The sequence below is a fragment of the Petaurus breviceps genome, unplaced genomic scaffold (assembly GCF_028583685.1).
Source record: "Petaurus breviceps papuanus isolate PSGF00001 unplaced genomic scaffold, PetGlider_PUasm1.0 90762, whole genome shotgun sequence".
Taxonomy (NCBI): Eukaryota; Metazoa; Chordata; class Mammalia; order Diprotodontia; family Petauridae; genus Petaurus; species Petaurus breviceps.
Genome location: NW_027187339.1, coordinates 6,656,728 through 6,662,987, shown reverse-complemented (window position 1 = coordinate 6,662,987; position 6,260 = coordinate 6,656,728). Strand labels below are relative to the sequence as shown.

The 6,260-nt window shown below is 40.4% G+C and overlaps 1 long non-coding RNA gene across 1 annotated transcript in view; it reads left to right on the top strand.

Annotated features, from left to right (window-relative positions):
- The first annotated feature begins 5,663 nt into the window (after positions 1-5,663).
- Positions 5,664-6,260, top strand: part of LOC138146479 (uncharacterized) — a 2,127-nt gene continuing 1,530 nt past the window's right edge. Inside the window, exon 1 of the long non-coding RNA XR_011164493.1 lies at positions 5,664-5,886. This is a non-coding gene — a long non-coding RNA (uncharacterized lncRNA). The remainder of the gene's footprint in view (positions 5,887-6,260) is intronic.

The following is a 6,260-nucleotide window of genomic DNA, read 5'->3' as shown; positions in this document are numbered from 1 at the left end:
TTCTTTCTTTCTTTCTTTCTTTCTTTCTTTCTTTCTTTCTTTCTTTCATTTGTTTGTTTCCTTTTAGTTTACAGGATTCAATTCCACAATTCCTTGAGTTTCACATTTTGTCCCCCTCCCTCCCCTCCCCCCCATGGCGGCATATAATCAAGTATAGGATCTGTAAATACTTTCACATTATACATTAGTCAGGTTATAAGGACGGATTGTACCAGCTGGAATGAAAAATGCTAAAAAGGACATAAAACCAAATAAGAGAAGGAAAAAGATCAGGTATTTTGCTTCCATCCAAACAGCCACAGTATTTTCCTCCTAAAATGAACTCTGGACCTGGGCTCAAGGGGAGGTCATTGTGATCCAGAGTTCCTGATTCTTGCTCCCCAGTATGCCCAGTTCCTTGGGGAAAGAAGTAGACCTGCCCCCTCCCCCATCACCACAGGGTAACCTCAGAGAGCTGACTCAGTAAAACGGAAAGAGATTATGAATTAGGAGTAGAACATAGGAGGTGATGAATTAGAAGTAAAGCGTTGGGGGGCGGCCAGGTAGCACAGCAAGTAAGAGCACTGGCTCCAGTGTTGAGAAGACCTGGAGATCGAATCCCGGGCTCAGACACTTAGCACCCACCCAGAAATAACTGGCCGTGTAACCTTGAGCAAGTTACTTAACCCCAATTGCTTAGGGGCGGCCAGGTGGCTCAGCGAGTAAGAGTACCAGCTCCAGTGTTGGGACGACCTGGAGATCGAATCCCGGGCTCAGACACTCAGCACCACACCCAGAAATAACTGGCCAAAAAAAAAAAAAAAGAAGAAGTAAAGCGTTGGAAGTGATAAATTAGGAGAAGAGTATTGGAGGTGGCGAATTTGGAGGTGATGAATTGAGGGCAGAGGTGATCAATTAAGGGCGCAGAAAGAGCTGTGGATTCTCAGACATGGCCAATGTGGTTTTTGTTTGTTTGTTTTGCTTCAGTCTATGTACAATACAGAGAACACGGGGAATGTGCTGATCGATGCATAGCAACTGACTCTCAGAAAAAAATGGAGGGGCAACTCACTTTTCAATTTAATTTGCTTTATTGACACTTCCTCCATCACTTTCTTAAGCCTAGAACGATAAAACAAGCCCTGACAGGCAGTATTTGCTGATTTCTGTGGTGCTAATGCTCACCCATCAGCTCTCAAGAGCTGGCAGGGTTCTAGAACACTCTTATTTGGAAGGGGGGAGGTGACAGTAGGTTATTTGGTAATGATATTTACAATAAAAATTAGCATCAATAGAATATTTTTAAATGCACAGAAGAAAAAGAATGGAGAAAGGGGCACAAAGAGAGCAGCTTTGATATAATCTTGTTGGATTCTTGTTTGGTCATGTCCGATTCTTCCTGATCCTGCAAAATAATGGAATGGTTTGTCATCTGCTTTGGTAGTAGATTAAGACAAACAGTGGTTAAGTGACTTGCCCAGGATCACACAGATAGTAAGTATCTGAGGTTGTATTTGAATTCACATCTTCCTGACTTCAGACCTACTTGTCTTTCTGCTGAGTTACCTAGCTGCCTCTCAACATAAATTAGACATCCATATATCAAAAACCAAACGAAACAAAACTATAATGCAACACTTCCAATTTCTTTATATTCCTCCTTATTCAATGTACTAAGGGACATTGAAAGCTTATGTTTGATAATGATCAATAACTTAACAATAATATATATATGTATACATATACACACATATATGAAATTTAAAAATAGGGAAAGAGCCTTGAGAATCAGTGAGCCCACTGAATAGCAATGTGGTCTTAGGCTAATCACTGCCTAGTCTTAGGTCTCCATTTTTCACCTTTAGCATGAACTTGAACTAAATCATTTCCAAGGTCATAGATAACTGATTATTCTTTTTTAGCATCAGCATGGTATAATGAAAAGAATGTTAAATCTTGAGCCAGGGGTTCTGGGTTTGAATCCACTTGCTACCTGTATGACCTTGGACAAGTCACTTAACTTCCTTGAGACTCAGTTTCCTCATTTGTAAAATGAAGGTATTAGGTGACTTGAATCTCCTGTGATAAACTTGGAAGTAGAAAGGGGCCTCCTACCTCTGCCATCCACCCCTCATTTGGGAACTTCTCTAAGGCATTGTCTCCTCCTCTCCCTCTCTTCTTTCAAGGGTAGGTGTCCCACCTGGGCAGTCATTTCAATCGTATTAATTAGCTAAGGTGTTTTCTCCACAAGCATAGTTATAGGAAATTAAACCCAAAGCGGCAGCAATGAAGGAAGCAGGGTTGGGTCCAAGTCATTCAGGGACTGCCCAACCTTTCTTCCTAAGTCTCTCCTCTCTGGGATTGGAGTCAGAGAATCCCAGGCTTCTCACAGGATTTTAATTCACTTCTATGGGAGTTGGGGGGCTGGGGGGGGGTGAGAAGGGGGCTATGAGGATACTTTCTCGAGGCCTCTTGCAGCTTTGGTCTTCCACAAGTCAGATTCTGAGTGCTCTGGGTAAAAGGATAACCGTTCTCGTACAAGTGAAATCCCATTATAAAAACCTCCATGAGGCATCTACTGTCATTTTTCATGGGGAGTAGAATGCAGTTATAATTGAGCACATTGCTAGAAATCACATTTCCAAACTGCAGGAACTGAAGATCAAACAGGACCAATGCCCAGCCTCTCTATCTTGAATCATCAAGGAAAATCAGGCTGGAGCCTTTGAAGGAAAAGATGGATGAGCCACCCAGCCCACCTTCTCTTTTTCTTTCTCCTCCAGTCCCTAAACTCTTCCTTCTGATACCAGGAGGACTCTATTTGAGTAGGCATAGTGGGAGTCAAGGTATTTTTTCTAGGAACAATGAAATGGAGAGGTATGAGAGATGTTGATGGCAGAATGCATCAGTGAAAGCCTCAGTTCTATTCAATGCATTCATCTCATTTTACAGATGAGTAGACTGAGACACAGAAAGTTTAAGTGACTGGTCTAGGATCACACAGGTAGTATCTTAGGTAAGATTCAAACCTAGTTCCTGATGCCTCCAAGTTTAAAATTCTGCCTATGATACTAGCCTGACACTAACTGTGTGACCCTGGGCAAGTCACTTAATCCTGTTCGCCTCAGTTTCCTCATATGTAAAAGGAGCTGGAGAAGAAAATGGCAAATCTCTCCAGAATTTTTGCCCAGAAAACCCCAAATGGGGTCATGGAGAGTCAGACATGACATGCTGGTTATCTAGTGTAACATCTTCCTCCTAAAGATGAAGGAAACAGATTAAATGATCAGCATAGATTAAAAAAATGGACGATTCCTTTGTCTTATAGGATTGCCCATCTCTTTTTTTCACTTTCCATTCACTTTATTTTTATTTTTAATAATATTTTATTTCCCCTCCAATACATGTTAAAACAATTTTTAATATATTAAAAAAAAAGTTTTGAGTTCCAAATTCTATCCCTCTCTCTCTCCCTCCCTTCAGCCTTACCTGAGACAGTAAGCAAGGACTGCCCATCTTAGAAAGAATGAGCTAATCCATGTTAGGTCCTTTGCAAACCTTAAAGGTGCTTTATAAATGTCAGCAATTAATATTCATTACAGTCAAAACCGGTATGCACTGACTAACCCTTGGAGTAGAGAAGAGTTTTGTTGTAGAGAATCCTTTGCTTGAATGAGTCTTAATGTAACAAGCAACCTCTTTAACCTTAGACCATAAACGCGGCAGCCCTATAACAGCTAGCATTTATAAAGTGCTTTACAGTTTGCAAAGCACTTTACAAATTCTCAAACCTTGGGAGATAGGCATGATTATAATCCTCATTTTACAGGTGAAGGAACTGAGGCAAGCAGAAGCTAAGTGACTTGCCCAAGGCCACACAGCTACTAGGTATAAATAATTCTAATCAAAATAAGACAATGACACCAATTGTGGTTTTTGTAAGTTAAGTAAGCAGTTATATTGAATATATGAATGTATTCTCTCTACATAATATTTTATATATTCTACATGTAGAATATAGTCCATATATTCTATATATAGGATATTTCTACACATGCTCCTACTATTTATTAATATTAATTTATACATTTGCGATAATAGATACTGTTTATATAGTGCTTTATATATGTTGTCCCATTAGATTTTCAGAACAACCCTGTAAGGTTAGAACCGTAATTATCATCATCATATTATATGTGTCTAAACTGAGCCTGGACAGGTAAAGTAATTTGTCTAAGATCATATAGCATAAAAGTGTCCCAGAAGGGATTTGAACCTAGGTCACCTTATGCCCTGGTCAAATGAGATAGGCATATAGATTGTGAAGTGGAGAGAATTCCAGACCAGGAACCAGGAAACTCTGAGGTCAAATCCGGACTCAGACACTGACTAGTTGTGTGACCCTGGGCAAGCCCTAAACTCTGTTTGCCTCAGTTTCCTCATCTGTAAAATGGGGATAATAATAGCACCTACTTCCCAGGGTTGTTGCAAAGTGTTCAGCGCTGTGCCTGATGCTATATAAATGTTAGTGATTACTATTATTATATCAGTAAGGGCCTTAGCACAATGCTTGTCATACAATGAGTGCTGTATAAATGTTCCTTATGTTTCTCCCCACCTCCCAATCTAACACGCTAGATCCCTATCCTTACACACATGTAAGTCAGCTTATTAATACTAGCTTATCTGTGAACAAAAAATTTTCAAAAAGTTTGAAAACTACAAACGGTTATATAAATACTCCAAATCACTGTGATAACATATTCAAATTAAAAATAACCTTAAAGTTTCAGCTCTATGCAGATGGTCAAAGGCGAAAAAAAAAAAGGGAATTCTCTATGATGGAAGGACTGTGGGAAGACAGGCACACAAATACATTATTGTTGGAGCTGTGGAGGGGGCCATCCATTCTGGATTTCAATTTGGAATGGTAATAAAAGTGACTTGATTATCTGTCTATTTTGATCCAGCAAACCCACTACTGGACATATTCCCCAAGGAAGTCAGAGACAGAAATAGAGGTCCAATCTCAGTCAAAATCAAAACAGTCAAAATCAGCACACTTTGTGATAGCAAAGATTTAGGGGTAAAAAGTGGGTATCCATGGATGTGAAAATGGCTGAAAAAAATAACGAAATGTGAATGGAATGGAATGTTATTGTGCAGTCACAAAGGACCAGCAAAAGAAATTCAAAGAAATGTGGGAAGATTTACATGAATCTTGTAGTGAAGCAGAACAATTTTGGGTAATGGAAAATCCACTGAAGATTTTGGAGAAAAGATAATGATGAAGCCCATAGATCCTCTTGGATGCCCAAGAGGTGGGAGATTACTAGGAAAGAATACTGTATACACTATCAGACAAGGTTTCTATGGCAGATTTTTGTATAGTTGCATTTCTTTGTCACTAGAGAGGTTTTGGTCTAAGGGTAGGTGCGAAATAACAATGATGACAGAAGACGTTAATAAAATGAATATTAAAAATTAGCCACACTGGACAACTTTAGCAACAGAAATGAATGGTGCTTGGGATGGGAATTTGCTACAATGCAGTGACATGTGGGCAGATGAATGACTCTTCTGCCATCTACCCCATGTCCCAAGAAGGAAGTACAGGCTTTTTTTTTTTATGTGGGTTTTTTTTTTTAAAGACACATTTCCTCTTTCTTTTTTCAGGTCTGGAGTCATTAAGCAGGGATTAGCTGGATAAATAGAGGAAGTGATTTTTAAACTGTTTGCAAACTTAATGTGAAGAGCCCAGCCTTGCAAATTATCATGTCTAATCAGAGGCCCGCGCTTCACTGCTCCAGTAATTGTACCAGTATTCGTCAAATTCTTGTTGTCTCCTCATTAGCCAGGAAAAGGAGACTCAAGATGTACTTCATTAGAGGATCCTGAAAATGTATGGTAAGTGGGGAGGCAGAACTGTGCAGAGAGAGGAGAGAGAGGAGACAGGGGAGAGGAGAGACGGGAGATGGGAGAGAGAGGAGAGGGACAGAGAAGGAAGGAGAGAGAAGAGAGGAGGAGGAGGAGAGGAGGAGGAGGAGGAGAGGAAGGAGGAGGAGGAGAAGAGAAAGGAGGAGGAGGAGGAGAATGAGAAGAAGAGGAAGGAGGAGGAGGAGAAGGAGACAAGGGTGACAACAGAGAGGGAAGTTGAGGGAGAGGAGAGAAGAAAAAAAGAAGAGAAGAGAGAGTGAGAAAGAGGGAGACACACAGAGGCAGAGAAAGAGGAGCGAGACAGAGAGGCAGAGAGTGAGAAGGAAAGGGAGAGGGAGAGAGAG